Source organism: Ambystoma mexicanum, chromosome 6q (assembly GCF_040938575.1).
Source record: "Ambystoma mexicanum isolate Mex_15411 chromosome 6q, UKY_AmexF1_1, whole genome shotgun sequence".
NCBI lineage: Eukaryota > Metazoa > Chordata > Amphibia > Caudata > Ambystomatidae > Ambystoma > Ambystoma mexicanum.
In genome coordinates, this window is record NC_090937.1 from 239,953,081 (window position 1) to 239,968,846 (window position 15,766).

A 15,766-nucleotide genomic window follows, 5' to 3' on the forward strand; every position below is an offset into this window, starting at 1 on the left:
GTGGCCACGAGGGGCATTTGCATGCTTAGTATAACATGTCATTAATAACAAGGTATGATGGAATGGGATGGAATTGCAGGTTCCAGCACACACAAACCTCTACCTTTCTGTGTGCCCCTAAACACTGAGTGACACCTTATGCACCTTGTACCGCAGGTGGGGATGCTTGATGCCTTCCATTTATTTAAATCAAACATTAACCACGTGTGTGGCTCATCTTTATACCACTTAAGACTACCTCAGAACTAGTGTCGCTTCCTTTAACACAAGCACAATAAAGATCATGTTCAATGAGCATGGAACGTAAACAAATAACGTAAAATCCCTTGCATAAGACTTTTATGCTTCGTTTAAGCTACAGCTCATTTTCAATCATTTGTATGCCAGAGAGGAGAGACAGAACACAACTTGTATTTCCACCAACTCCCTTTCTATCCGCCATTCAAATGCTCCAGTATTTGCACTGGTATGGATTTTCATGCCAGCCCAAATGTTGGGGATCCCAATGGGGTCCGCCAGCTTTATGCACTAGCATAAAGTCGGCAGACCCCATAGGGATCATTGTACAAGCAGGGCGTGTACAATTACAAATAATTTCAGGGTTTCACTTTAATTGTGAACACTGCTTACCATGCCGTTGTAATTTGTTGCAAAGTTGCAATTGTAATTGTGAGTGCCGCTTGCCATGCGCATGGCAAGTGGCGCTCATAATTAAAAGTTAACGCTGCGTGGCAGGCAAACATGTCAGGCAGCATCGTTTACTTTGCACGGCGGGCCGCATTTTTGCACTCAGCGGTGCAAATGACAAAGATTTAGCGGCAGGGAGCTGCCGGGAGCTGCCGGGAGCTGCCTACAGGTATGTCAACACATAATGTCTCCCCGCCACCAAATTACTTTTTTGATGAACAAGCGGCCTGATGGTGATGTTCTTAGTAGTTTTAGTAAATTGTGGAAATTAGGAAGTGTTGACCATCCTTGATGTCCCTGTGCTTAATCAAATTGGCCTTCCAAACATCACAACAATACAATATTTCACACAGCCAATCTGTCTTGCTTTGAATGTGGGCCCACTGTGTCCACATGATGGACAGATGAAAATCTACCACTTTCACCTCAAAGCATGAGTCAAGGAATGATGTCAAATAGTATTCTATGTTCTCTTTCATTGTTACTATGCCTTAATCTCCGGGGTAGGTTGACAGCTATTCCCTCACCAGCAGCTCTGCAGCAGCTCCCATGCCAGATAAGTGATGTTCTCTAACCATATTTGAAATGTATGTTGCAACATGTACTTTAGTTTAAGCTCCTTATTGAGTGACATACTGATCTAAATATGTTGTGGCCTCTTCAAAGAACTGTTTCACATAACTTACTACAAAGAATGTTTTGCACATTTCTCCTCTGTGAACGTTAGCAAAGCTACTTGCTGAATTGTGTTACTCATGCCCAGTGCTCTATATAGGATTTGGAGGTGGGACTATTTTACTACCTATTTTTTAAAGTTGGGAGTAAAATGGTTTTTAGGGAGTAAAAATGTAAGTCCAATTTCCAATGGGAGCATTTAATAAGCTGATAAAATGGTGTTTTAGCTCGAAAACGGAAATGTTTTAGCAATATTTATTTCTTTGCACCTCATTATTCAATTACATGGTCACTTCTTCCAATAAGACCATATAAATAATAATTTCTTCCTGAGGTAGTGCATGTACTACTGGTACCTGGAGCTGTGTGGATAAAAGCAGGGGGACGGGTTCCTATCTTTTTGGTGGGAGTATTTATATTCCCCATTTTTAGTTTTTGGGAGTATTTCCCATTTTTAGGGAGTAAAAGTGGCCGATACACCCCTTATCTATAGGCGTGGTCATGTCTAATGTTTACAAACTATGTAACGAAAGTGGGCCTGATTTAAAAAAGTGTTTTTAGAAGGGAAAAGCCCATTGAAAAATTCTTTGTAAATCAAACCTAGTGTCTGTTGCTATTTGGTTTGTGCTGTGTGGTGAATTAGAGCAACAGTTCATTTTTTTGTATGAGGGGACCGAGCAAAGGGGGACTGGCACATCGGGTAGTTGCTCCGGCTACTACCCGATGTGCCTACCGAAGTGTAAATAGAGTGGGATTCACTGGGCTCAGTTTCCCCTCACGCACACTGTAATTCCTTAAATTAGAAAGAGCCATCATTCTCATTAGAGTACTTAGGACTGCAAGTTCCAGCATGCCCTGGAAGAGTCAATCTCTAGTTATAGAGAACATGGCAATTGCAAATGCTTCACAAATAATAGCACTTGAATGATTAAACAACCACAATGTAGACAATGGGGGTTGTGCAGCTAATCTACACCATAATACTGTAACCAGCTCGTACCCCGAAGAAGCAGCTAACTGCAGAACAAACTGTAAGAAACCTATACACTTTGCATTTCAAGTCAGTACCAAAACTCTTGCAGTCACATGAAACAGCAAACTGCTCATGTTGAGTTCCCTGGACAACGAGGAACACTGCAGAAACACACCTGCAAATGTTTGAACATCCAATATGGTACAGAGGACACAGTCCCTCTTTAAAGGCTTGGTGCCAACCATTAAGCAATTTAGACATCTATTTCATTGTGACGTATATCTAAAGGCTGCTAACACTAAGGCCAAGTGTCCAATTAAGCCTTATGAGGAAACAAACCAATGAGGATATGTAAAAAAAGACATACAGTGGACGAATCATTCCTGGGCCAGTTTAGGAAGTTACCCACTGCCCCAGCAGAATAAATGGGGTGTAGACAAGGGACAAATAAACATAAATATATGTATATTGTGAAGGCATCATGAAATGAGTAAGACACAATCAACAGATTCAATTTTCTAAAGAATGGTTACTTTTTCTTGTATGTCAGGATGGAGTAAGGTCTAGCTTTCCCTATGCTAAAGTTGGATTTCCCTACCTAAAAAACTAAGGATAGTCTGTGTCAGTAAGTTCAACTCAAAAGTCTGTGTCCAAAACCTGTACTTTCCCTCACAATTAAAGATATACAATGTGCAGGGATGTCAGCACCAAAAGAAACCATGTTCCAAATAAAGTTCTGAGCTACTTCCAGCTCCTGGCTTACTTCTAGCTTTCCCTTCCCCAAGTTCAAAACAATTCCAAAAGGCCTCTGGGTTCCTTTCCCCAAGAGGTCAACACAGTTCAGAACGTCTCACGGTGCCTTTCCCCAAGATGTCAGTTTTTCCAGTTTCAAATGAACAATTAGTTCAAATCTCCTGGCTTGCAAAAACTGTTCCAGTTAAACTTAGTAGCCATTCAGGCTTTTCAACAGTTCACCCATAGTGCTTTCTTTCTCATTCACTTCAGCAACCTGTTATAAAACACAGCTTCCTTATCTCTGCTTTCCTTGGCTCTTTTCAAGCAGGGGTCAGTCGGTCTATGTGCATTTGCCGGGCGACTCATTACAGGTCCCGCATCTTGTAACCCTTGACACGTTTGTTGTGTTTCTATGCTCTTCTGGCTTTCTTGCCAACTCAGTTTTTCTCTTTCTGAACCTGTGTCACTGGTCAACACTCAATTCTAATTCTCCCTGGCAGTCTCTTGGCTTTGCCACAACATGTTTTCCACACACTTCACTCTGTGATGTTCACCATTTCCACCAACTTGCTTTCACAGTATTCATAAGTGCTCATCACTTGCTTTCATTGCGTGTTCTCTATTTTCCATATGCTCATATATTTCCTTTAGTTTGGTATTCAATATTCACTTGTTGCACTCTTAAAAAGTATCAATAATACTTTGTAGCTTGTTCGCCATTCATAAACCCTCAATTTGGTTTCCAAGAACAACGGTCATAGTTTAAATTTTGTTCGGCATTAACATATGTCTGCTCGCAGCCCCTGCAGCACCCCAGTCTGAGTGTTCCCTTCGCTATGCTCACTGTTATACGGCCGCTCCTCCGAACGTCTTCTTTTTCCTTTCTGGCTTCATTTTGCTCCCCTTGTGCTTCTCTGGAGCCCAGCGAGCATCGCTCAATCTCTCTGAACATTGCTGCCTGTTGCCTGAACCTCCGCCCTTCCTTTGAGGAAACTACCAGCAGCCTGCGATGCTTGGGAGCCTTCAATGTCCCACAGCTCCGGCTATGGACATAAGGTAAGGGGTACTGGAAATATCTCAACACTCTCACGGCCTGTCCGTGCCCCAGTGTCCCTTTCACCCTTCTGCTGCACACAGCTTCCTTCCCGCCAGCCCTCTGAAACCTGCTCCATGTCTGCCAGCCGCGTCCAGCCCTCCAGGCAGGTTTCTCTCTTCTCTTTGGCAGGCTCTCCTTTTATGCACCTGAAGCTTTTAAATGGTTTCAGGTGCACGTCGATCTCTTCAGTTGCCTGACTATTGTTAAGCCTATTAGTTGGACATGCCTGGCTATTGCAATGGTATTCCTCCACAGTCCACTTCCTCGTCTCAGTACACAAAGTAGTGTGAATGAATGGAAGTGTTCATAACTCCAAGTCACCTCCTCCTTGTCCCAGTCTTAAAGTGAAAAGTTTGTGGGATATGTTGTGTGTAATAAGAGGCAATGTCTGACAATAACCTACGAAGGCAGGCGGGAGGTAGTTCTCATTCTAACAAGGTAAAGGGGGATTCCATGTCTCACCCAAAGACATCCCCTCCCCACTCCCCAAGGTCCCTCCACCCAGGTGATCCTCCCTCGCATATCCACCGCCAGGGTCGGTATCCAAGAGTGATGGCCTTTCCCTGGCCACCTGAGCGGAGGATCCAGGGGGGGGTAGAAGTGAGAATGCCCTCAGGTTCCTCACAATATATAAGAAACCAGTGATTTTCAAAGGTAACTTTAACCTAATGGGGAAAATGCTTCAAACTAAAGATGAGTACTACATAAATATACAGAATTACATTACTAAACATCACTGGATGGAGTGGTTTACTAAGGAAAGAGGATGGTGGAGAAGGCAGGGGAGCTCCCTCTTTAGCAAGTAAGTGAAGTTTAAGCCGAGCTTTGAAGAGTTCCACAACTGGGCTGGCTTTGATTGGTATAGGCAGTGGGTTCCAGTGGAGCGGGGCTAGTAGCGAGAAAGAGCAGAAGTAACAGGAAGCATGGGGGCATGGGGCTGTGAGGTTAAGTGCAGAGTCAGAGGAGAGAGAATGAGATGGTGAGTCAACTGAGATGCAACCAGAAAGCAACTGAGGTGCAAGACCATTGATGGTTTTGTAATCATGAGAAGGAATATGAAAAAAGATTGGTTATGCATGGCGAGCCAACCAGCACATTAACACATACTTAAGAATGTCCTGCCAGAGGCGATGAGCGTGGCTACGTTTAATAAAATTGAAAATAAAATTGTGATGGCCTTCCTTGATTACCTCTGCTAACCCCAATGTCGAAATGCAATACTCTTGAGGTCTTGCTGTATTCATGTTGTTTGGCGTTTATACAGGGGGATACCCCATCCTCCATACAACAGATACTATACAATCACAATTGGATATACATATCTAGCGCTCTCTGCCATGTGATTAACACTCTCTTAAAAGTCAGGATATGCTGCAAAGCTTAACCTGTCTTCCCATTTAGTGCTCGGAATACTCATTACTGTCAGATACTAATGTACTTTCTCAGAAATGCGTTATATGTTAAAACACAAAACGTATTTAAAGTTCATAGCCACACTTTTTTTTGCAACTAAATTGGATTCAAATTCATACACAGATTTCTCTTGGGAGAAATGCATTCAGTTGTGATAAATGTTTATCAATTATCAATTGCCCAAGAAAGAAAGCTGATCTTTATTTCCTTCCATCACATCTTCAATTCTCAATCTTCCCCGCCTTCTACTTGCTGGGTTTTCTCAATCCCTTAAAATCGTGCCTTATGTTCTCCTTTAACCAATCATCTGCCCCTAACCCTTTTGTCTTCTTTTTTTGTTTTTACCCAAAACTGTGCAGCTCCACCTCAATACATGCCAAGAAATCCCAAAGACAGCAGAATCAGAGCAAACGAACGGAAGAAAAAAGCAATGGAACCCATCTTCACAACTTTGTCAGATGAGCCAACTAGAAACCCAAGACGAAAAACAGTGCCACGCCTTCAAAGGCCGCTAACAACCTACACATCCATATACCTTCTGAAACACCCTCCTATCCAAGTTACTGTGACCAGGTCACGGTGTTCCCACATAGAAACAGTACGTAGAGCAACAGGTCACAACATTATTCTAACAAGCCCTGTTGCAAACAAACTATCAACCAACTGATGGGCCACATGGCCTTGTCTACAACTCTCTCTGTTTATTTCATCACAAAATCCACCCTCTCCCAGGATGCGACAAAGCAGAGCCTGACTCCAAAAAGACCCTCCTCAGCCCTTTAAATAATCATTGGCAAAGTCAATAGTTTTGCCATTTACTGCTGTTCTTTGCATTTTGCATTTATAGGCACCATGGTGCAAGTAGGAGACTGCAAAGTTTCAAAGGAGGATGTGATAAGGGGCATGAGTGCACAAGAGAAGGAGAAGGAAGTAGAATAGAGCAAGGGAGAACATTATTGAGTGATGGTGCCATTGATGATGAGCAAGAAAATATGAGCAAGAGAGGTTGAGAGTGGGAGGGTAAAATATAAAGTGAGAGTGTGAGAGTAAATATGAGAGGTGGTAGAGAGCAGGGATGGGGTTGGTTGATTGTAGAGAGAGTTGGGAGAGTGGGTGAGTTTGTGTGGATATAAGGGGAGTGTGTGGAGGTGGAGAGAGTAGTGGTAGGGTTGGTGAGTGGAGTAGAAAGAGTCAGGGTAGGGCGGGGATGAGGTGGAGAGATTGGGGATAGGGATAGATAGGGGGTGGGTAGGGTGGGTGGACTTAGAGAGTTTAGGGTGAGAGGGCTGAGGTCGAGTGTACAGGGGTATGACGTTTTAGAGGGGGTAGTGAGAGCAGGGTATGGACGGCAGGTGGGTGGAGGGAAAGAGTGGGAGTAGGGTTGGTGAGGGTAGAGAGAGAGTAGAGGTAGTGTGGGTGGGGGTCCAGAGAGTGGGGGTAGGGTGGGTGGATGGGGTAAAGAGAGTGGGGTCGGGTGGGTGGGTGGGGGTAGAGAGAAAGGGTTAAGGTTGGTGGGAGGGAGTAGAGAGAGCAGGGAATGGTTGGGTGGGGAGAGATGGAGAAGGAGTAGGTTCGTTGGGTCAAGGTAGAGAGAGCAGGAATACATTGAGTGAGTGATGGTATGGAGAACAACAGGGTTAGGGAAGTGGGCAGGTGGGGTAGAGAGGGGGTTTGTAGAGAGAGCAGAGGTTGATATAGAGAATGGGGTCAGGGTTGTTGGGAGGGGGCGAGAGAGCAGTAGTTGGGTGGGCAAGTGGGGTTAGAGGCAGATGGGGATGGTTGGATGGTTGGGGTTAGAGAGAGCAAGGATAGGCTGGGTGGGTGGGGTAGAGAGAAAGTGGTTAGGTTGGTTAGTGGTTGTATGTGGTAGTGGGAGCAGTGTTAGGGTGGGTGTGTGGGGGAAGAGAGAGCAGGGGTATGGTTGGTGGGCGATAGTAGAAAAACAGGGGTAGGGTGGGTGGCTGTTAGTAGAGAGAGCAAGGGTATGGTGAGTGGTTGGGAGTAGAGGGAGTCAGGTAGGGTGGGTGGAGGGGGTAGAGAGTCCTGAAATAGGGTGGATGGGTATGGGTAGAAAGAGAGGGGATAGGGTGGTTGCTTGGGGAGAGAGAGTGGGCATAGAGTGGGTAGGTGGGGCTAAAGAGAGTGGGTGTTGGTTCGGTGGGTGGGGTTAGAGAATGGGGTTGGGTTGGTGGGAGGGAAAGAGTGGTACCTGGGTGGGTGAGTTTATCAGAGGGAGATGGGGTAAGTTGGTTGGGTGGGGGTAGAGAGAGTGGGGGTAGGTTGGGTGGGTTGGAATAGAGTGAACAGGGTTAGGGTGGTGGGTGGGTGGGTAGATGAGGTAGAGAGAGTGGGGTTAGGGTAGGTGGTGTAGAGTGAGCAGGGGTGGAGTGGGTGGGGCTAGAGAGAGCGGAGGTAGGGTGGGTGGGGGTAGAGAGAGCAGGGGTAGGGTGGGTGTGTTGGGGCAGAGAGAGGGGGGGTAGGGTGGGTGATTGGGGGTATAGAGGTTGAGGGTAGGGTGGCGGTGTGGGTAAGGAGCGTATGGACAGAATGAGGGGTGGGGGTAGAGATGGTGGGGTTAGGGAGGGTGGATGGTGGTAGACAGGATGGGGTTAGGGTAGGTGAGTGTAGAGCGGGTGGGGTTTGGGTGGGTGGTGGTGCAGAGGGAGGGGCAGGGTGAGATGGTGATGGTAGGGTGTGTAGGGGTAGGGTTAGAGATAGTGGGGGTGAGGTGAGTGGGTGGTGGTAGAGAGAACAGGCGTTGGGTGGATGGTGTAGAGAGAGCAGGGGTAGGGTAGGTTGGTGGCGCAGAGAGAGCAGGGACAGGGTGGGTGGGGGTAGAGAAAGCAAGGGTAGGGTGGGTGGGTGGGGTAGAGAGAACACGGCTAGGGTGGGTGAATGGGGGTAGAAAGAGTGGAGGTTGGGTGGGGGTAGAAAGAGCAGGGGTAGGATGGTCGGTGGTGGTATAGAGAGTGGTATAGGGTGGTGGCTTGGGGTAGAGACAGCATGAGTAGGGTGAGTGGGTGGGGGTAGAGAGAGCGAGGGTAAGGTGGGTGGGAGGTGATAGTGGGATTGGGGGCTGGGTGGGTTTGTTGGGGCACAGAGAGTAGGGGAAGGGTGAGTGAGTGGGGGTATAGAGGTTGAGGGTAGGATGGGTGCGAGGGTAGAGAACGTACAGTTAGAATGGGTGGGTGGGGGTAGAAATGGTCGGGTTAGGGTCAGTGGGTGGGGGTAGACAGCATGGGGTTAGGGTGGGTGAGGGTAGAAAGGGTGGGGTTTGGGTGGCTGGGAGTACAGAGGGAGGAGGCAGGGTGAGATTGTGGCATTGGGAGGGTAGGAGTGGGATTAGTGATAGTAGAGGTAGGGTGAGTGGGTGGTGGTAGAGAGAGCTGGTGTAGGGTAGGTGCGTGGTGAAGAGAGAATGGGGAAGGTTCAGTGGTGTAGAGAGAGCAGGGGTAGAGTAGGTACGGCAGAGAGAGCAGGGATAATGAAAAGAAATTATATTTTATTTATATAGAGCTCGGACACAAGGCTTTCAAGATAGGGTGCGTGTAGAGAGAGCGGGGTACGGTGGGTGGGGTACAGAGAACAGGAGTAGGGGGTATCAGGTAATATTATCCCCACTAAAAATATTGCTGAATATATGGTCGTCGGGAACGCCATAGGTGATATTTTTGGGGGGGATAATTTGTGGGAGTGGGGGTTGCGGTGGTGTCCCCCGCACATTTAAAAAAAAAAGCAGGGGTTGCGGGGGTGTCCCCCGCAGGGTCCATACCTAAATATTGCTGCAAAAATATGGTGATATTTTTGTATTGCAATATGTTTGCACGGATATTAACACATGGAACCGAGTAGGGTGGGTTTGTGGAGTAGAGAGTGCAAGGGTAGGGTGGGTGGCTTGGGGTAGAGAGCTAGGGGGTAGAGTGGGTTGGTGGGGTAAGAGAGAGTGTAGGTAGGGTTGGTGGGGTAAAGAGAGTGGGAGTCCGTTCGGTGGGTGGGGGTAGAAAATGGGATTGGGTTAGTGGGAGGGAGTAGAAAGAGCATTAGTATAGGCGGGTGAGTTTATTAGAGGGAGATGGGGTAGGTTGGGTGGATGGGGTAGAGTGAGCAGGGGTGGCGTGGGTGGGGGTAGAGAGAGTGGAGGTAGGGTGGTGGGGTGGGGGTATAGAGAGTGGTATAGGGTGGTGGCTTGGGGTAGAGACAGCATGAGTAGGGTGAGTGGGTGGGGGTAGAGAGAGCGAGGGTAAGGTGGGTGGGAGGTGATAGTGGGATTGGGGGCTGGATGGGTTTGTTGGGGCACAGAGAGTAGGGGAAGGGTGAGTGAGTGGGGGTATAGAGGTTGAGGGTAGGATGGGTGCGAGGGTAGAGAATGTACAGTTAGAATGGGTGGGTGGGGGTAGAAATGGTGGAGTTAGGGTCAGTGGGTGGGGGTAGACAGCATGGGGTTAGGGTGGGTGAGGGTAGAAAGGGTGGGGTTTGGGTGGGTGGGAGTACAGAGGGAGGAGGCAGGGTGAGATTGTGGCATTGGGAGGGTAGGAGTGGGATTAGTGATAGTAGAGGTAGGGTGAGTGGGTGGTGGTAGAGAGAGCGGGTGTATGGTAGGTGCGTGGTGAAGAGAGAATGGGGAAGGTTCAGTGGTGTAGAGAGAGCAGGGGTAGAGTAGGTAGGGCAGAGAGAGCAGGGATAATAAAAAGAAATTATATTTTATTTATATAGAGCTTAGACACAAGGCTTTCAAGATAGGGTGGGTGTAGAGAGAGCGGGGTACGGTGGGTGGGGTACAGAGAACAGGAGTAGGGGGTATCAGGTAATATTATCCCCACTAAAAATATTGCTGAATATATGGTCGTCGGGAACACCATAGGTGATATTTTAGGGGGGGGGATAATTTGTGGGAGTGGGGGTTACGGTGGTGTCACCCGCACATTTAAAAAAAAAAGCAGGGGTTGCGGGGGTGTCCCCTGCAGGGTCCATACCTAAATATTGCTGCAAAAATATGGCGATATTTTTGTATTGCAATATGTTTGCAGGGATATTAACACATGGAACCGAGTAGGGTGGGTTTGTGGAGTAGAGAGTGCAAGGGTAGGGTGGGTGGCTTGGGGTAGAGAGCTAGGGTGTAGAGTGGGTTGGTGGGGTAAGAGAGAGTGTAGGTAGGGTTGGTGGGGTAAAGAGAGTGGGAGTCCGTTCGGTGGGTGGGGGTAGAAAATGGGATTGGGTTGGTGGGAGGGAGTAGAAAGAGCAGTAGTTGGGTGGGTGAGTTTATTAGAGGGAGATGGGGTAGGTTGGGTGGATGGGGTAGAGTGAGCAGGGGTGGCGTGGGTGGGGGTAGAGAGAGTGGAGGTAGGGTGGTGGGGTGAGGGTCGAGAGAGTAGTGGTAGGGTGGGTGAGTGAGGGTAGAGAGAGTGAGGATAGGGTGGGTAGACATAGAGAGAGCAGGGGTAGGGTGGGTGGGGTAGAGAGAACAGGGGTAGGGTGCATGAGTGAGGGTAGAAAGAGTGGAGGTTGGGTGGGGGTAGATAGAGCTGGGGTTGGTTGGTGGGTGTGGGTAGAGAGAGCAGGGATAGAGTGGTGGGTGGGAATATGGCGGCTGGGGTTATAGAGAGCGGGGGTAGGATAGTTGGCTGTGGTAGAGAGGGTGGAATAGGTTGGGTGGGATAGAGAGAACAGGGCTAGGGTGGGTGAGTGGGGGTAGAGTGAGTGGGGGTTGGGTGGGGTTAGAAAGAGTGGGGGTAGGATGGTGAGTGGGGTATAGAGAGCGGGGGTAGAGTGGTGATTGGGGGTAGATATAGCATGAGCAGGGTGAGTGGGTGGGTGATGATAGAGAGATTGGGGGTTGGGTGGGTATGTTGGGGCAGAGAGTTTGGGGTAGGGTGGGTGAGTCGGGGTTTAGAGGTTGAAGGTAGGGTGGGTGTGGGAGTAGGGAGCGTATGGATAGAATGGGTGGGTGGGGGTAGAGATGGTGGGGTTTTGGTGGGTGGGTGGTGGTAGACAGGGTGGGTGAGGGTAGAAAGGGTGGGGTTTGGGTGGGTGGGAGTACATAGTGAGAGGGCAGCGTGAGATGGTGGTAGAGTGGGTAGGGGTGGGATTAGAGATAGGGGGTGGGGTGAGTGGGTGGTGGTAGGGAGAGCATATGTAGGGTGGGTGTGTGTTCTAGAGAGAATGGGGTAGGGATGCGGTTTAGAGAGCAGGGTTAGGGTAGGTGGGTGGGTCAGAGAGAGCAGGGATAGGGTGGGTGGGGGTAGAAAAAGCAAGGTTAGGGTGGGTTGGTGGGGTAGAGAGGACACGGCTCGGGTGGGTGAGTGGGGGTAGAAAGAGTGGAAGTTGGGTGGAGGTAGAAAGAACAGGGGTAGGGTGGTGGGTGGGGGTATACAGAGCAGGGGTAGAGTGGTGGCTGGGGGTAGAAACAGCATGAGTAGGGTGAGTCGGTTGGGGTAGAGAGAGCGAGGGTTGGGTTTTAGTGAGATTGGGGTTGGGTGGGTGTGTTGGGGCACAGAGAGTGGGGGTAGGATGGAGGAGTGGGGGTATAAAGGTTGAGGATAGGGTGGGCTTGAGGGTAGAGAGTGTATGGTTAGAATGGGTGGAGGTAGAGATGGTGGGGTTCAGGTGGGTGGATGGTGGTAGACAGAGTGGGGTTAGGGTGAGGGTAGAGAGGGTGGGGTTTGTATGGGTGGGTGTACATAGGGTACAGAGGGAGGGGCCAGGCTGAGATGGAGGCAGTAGTTTGGATAGGGGCTGGGTTATAGATTGTGGGGGTGGGGTGAGTGGGTGGTGGTAGAGAGAGCATGTGTAGGGTGGATGGGTGGCGAAGAGAGAGTGGGAGTAGGTTGAGTGGTGTAGAGAGAGCTGGGGTAGGGTAAGGTAGGTGGGGAAGAGATCAGTGATAGGGTGGTTGTAGAGAGAGCTGGGTAGGGTGGGTGGGGTACAGAGAACAGGAGTAGGGTGGGTGTGTAGAGTAGAGAGGACCACCTAAAATTCAGGAAACTCAAAACTTGGCTCTTTACCTCAGAACCGGACTGAATCAACTAACAGACACCAATGGAAATAGCACATGCCAGAAACAAGCACGAGTGGCAGTAAGTAGCGAGTGAAGGAGGAAACCCAGAATTCACCCTCTCCCAAGCCTCTCCCAAGCCAAAACCCTCTGCTGGGTAAAGCCCAAGAGACAGGGACTGTAGCTAAAGACGAAGGAGCACTAATCATTACGTAGCACCCAACAGAACAGGGGACCCTTAGGATTCGGAGGGAGGAGACCGCACCCCAGGAGCTATGGGAGGCAAGGGCAGACAGACCCCAATGGCAACCAAAGAGCAACCCACAACCTTAGTGATCTCAACTCTGGGGAGGGGAGCCCCCCCACCACCTTCCTTCCCACATATCACCAGACAGTCACAGAGACATGCAAACACCTTGGGCAGAACCAGATGAATGAACCGCCAAAGGAACTCTCCTGCAGACAGCAAGGACAGAGACGCTCAACACAGATGCCTGAAACGAGGTAACCCCACTAACCCAACCCCTAAAAATCCTCAACTCTCTGCTTACACCTCTCACACCCCAAAACAAACACAACCAATCTCTCGCACATCAAACCACAGCACTTCACTACACTGCAAAAACAAAACAAACCGCACATAGTCTTGTGCAACAGCACATGGGAGTCTACCAATCTGTAAACCACACCCATGCTCAGAGAGCAGTTTTAAAAGAACTGAAGCTGCCAACAGAACATCACCATTCTCGGACTACATTTATCCTGCTACAACCTACTAACCCTCCCCACCCTCTTACCTTTCAGATCTGCCAGAGCACCAGTGGACCACCCCGCTGGGGATAGTGTGTGGTATAAATGTCCTTTCACATTAAAATTAACATTAACATTAACATTAACATATAACAGTTTGTCAGGATGATAAAGTTAACAGTTTCTTTCCACAACACTTTTTTTATCACATTTCTTCAAAGCAACTGTTTCTTTCCTGCTTTATTTGCTTGCCAGGACTAACTACAACTGGTTCCTTTCCTGGTTTACTCGCCTACCAGGAAGAAAAACTCCTACATTTACAAATGGTCTCTTCTGCTCATGGCAATATTTGTTCCAAAGTTCTCCACACCAACATCCCATATGAGGAGGTTTGTACAATGTTTCCCTGTGTTTATAGTTTATTGACTATTGGCAATGTGGGTTACAGATTTCCCCAAACTGGAACCTCATGAAAAAAGAATTACGCCTGTGTTGCCCTGTTATCTCTTCTTCATAGATTATTGGCTGTTGGCAATGTGGGTTACAGGTTCCCCAAGCTGATATCTCATGAAAGGAAAATTGTGCCCTTTTCGCCCATCTTCTTTGCCTGTTTGGTATTAAAAAACAATCTTTTACTGCTAATTTTTCTGCTTCGGTGAACGTTCAGACCCTCTGTCATCCAGCAATACTGTTAACAGCTCTCCTGTGAATGCCATCACCTGCACGGCCCTTCTCTGGAGCTCCACAGGCTCTGTCGTGTCTCAGCATCCTTCGGAACATCTGAGCGACTCACATCAGAATGGGAGCATGTCTCACACACAGCTGGACCTCTTTCCAACCTGCCATCTGCCAGGATTCTGCTTCCTGATATGCATAGTCTGCAAAACTGCACACCTTCTCTTCCCGCGTCAGCGTCTGCTGGCACTTTATCTTCTGCTTTAACTTCCACTGCTTGTCATACATCAGTGGAATTCCAGACTTCCTTGGTTGTTCTCCTGACTGCTTCTGCATCTGCTGCTCCCTCCTCCACCTGTGGATCTTTCCCCCATTTAAATGTTGAATTTAGGTGATTTTAATTGAAACAAACAAACTGAACGGTCTTTTTAGCAGCACCATTGATCATCATCAACTCTTTGTTCCTCTTCCTCGCCCCAGTACCGTAGGCATTAGGGATCTTGAAGTCCACAGTGGTTTTAAGTTTTCTATATCTATTTAGTTCTGATTGATTTGTGAACTGAAAGTTATCAAAGTTGCGAGATGTTATGTGAATGATGTGTGCTTTGAAATTGGTGTTAAGACTTCTACCTATGACAGAATCATGATAATTAGAGGATGCCACATTTGATTAATGAATCCCCAAGATACAAAGTTTATTCTGTTTAGGTGAATTTTCATAGAATGTTCTTTGGATTTTCTCATGGGAGGGACTTGTACAGTGACAGAATGCCATTAGATATTTGGGAATTATAGGATTCTCGTCCTCATAAGAAGAGAAACACAGTGTCTCCCCCAAGGGAGTCCCCATTTTACCCTGACAGCCATATCCTAACATGTCATCCTCCCTCCTTTGAGGAACAATATGGGCAAGATCCAATTAAGGATTTTACCAAACGAGACATCATCCTAGGGGACATTGACTGTTGGATGTGATGTCGCTACTTGCCTTACACTAATTTAAAAAAAATGGTTGTTGTTCACTAAGAAGAAGGTATCTATATGTCCTTGGTGGTTTTGAATTACGCTTTAATGTAACTGTTGATTGAAACATTTGGGACCTTCTCTTTATACCCCGGTGCTTGTAATTCAATTTTTGTACCTTTTAACTCAGATGACAATTGAATTTTTTCTGTATCTACATATCTCTGTACCCTTACAGAAATAATGAATGCTATTTGAATCACAAAAGCTGTTGGTGCTTTTATTCGAAAAATGTGTTTTTGAAGTTTTGAATTGGTTGCAGTCTGACAACAAAAACAGGGGGCGTAGCCCAAATAGGAGTGCAGGAAAGTCTCCCCTTTGGCAACCAACGGTTTACCTTGCTGTCTGTGTTTGTTTGAGTCTCTTGTGGCCTAGAGACTCTATACTTTCCTGCACCTGAGATAATAAGGTTCCTACGAATCATAAATTGATATTGTATGACTAAGTTATACGTAAAACAACTAGGATACATTTGGATAAAACAAGTTGTGCCTCTCAACCCTCATTATGCCACCCACAGTGTTAGGATCAGGTAGCGGCTGCCTTTTCCTGGTCACATGGGAGGAGATTTTAGGCTGGGGTTCAGTGATGACTCTGCAGGATTCATCACACCTGGCTCTTTGATTATCATTCAGCAGATATGCAGAAACGCAACATGCCAGGCTATAAGGTCAAATGTGCAAATGGTACCAATAGAAATAGAAGGAGGGATAGCACCAGACCCATAGATTCATTCAAAGTCCAAACA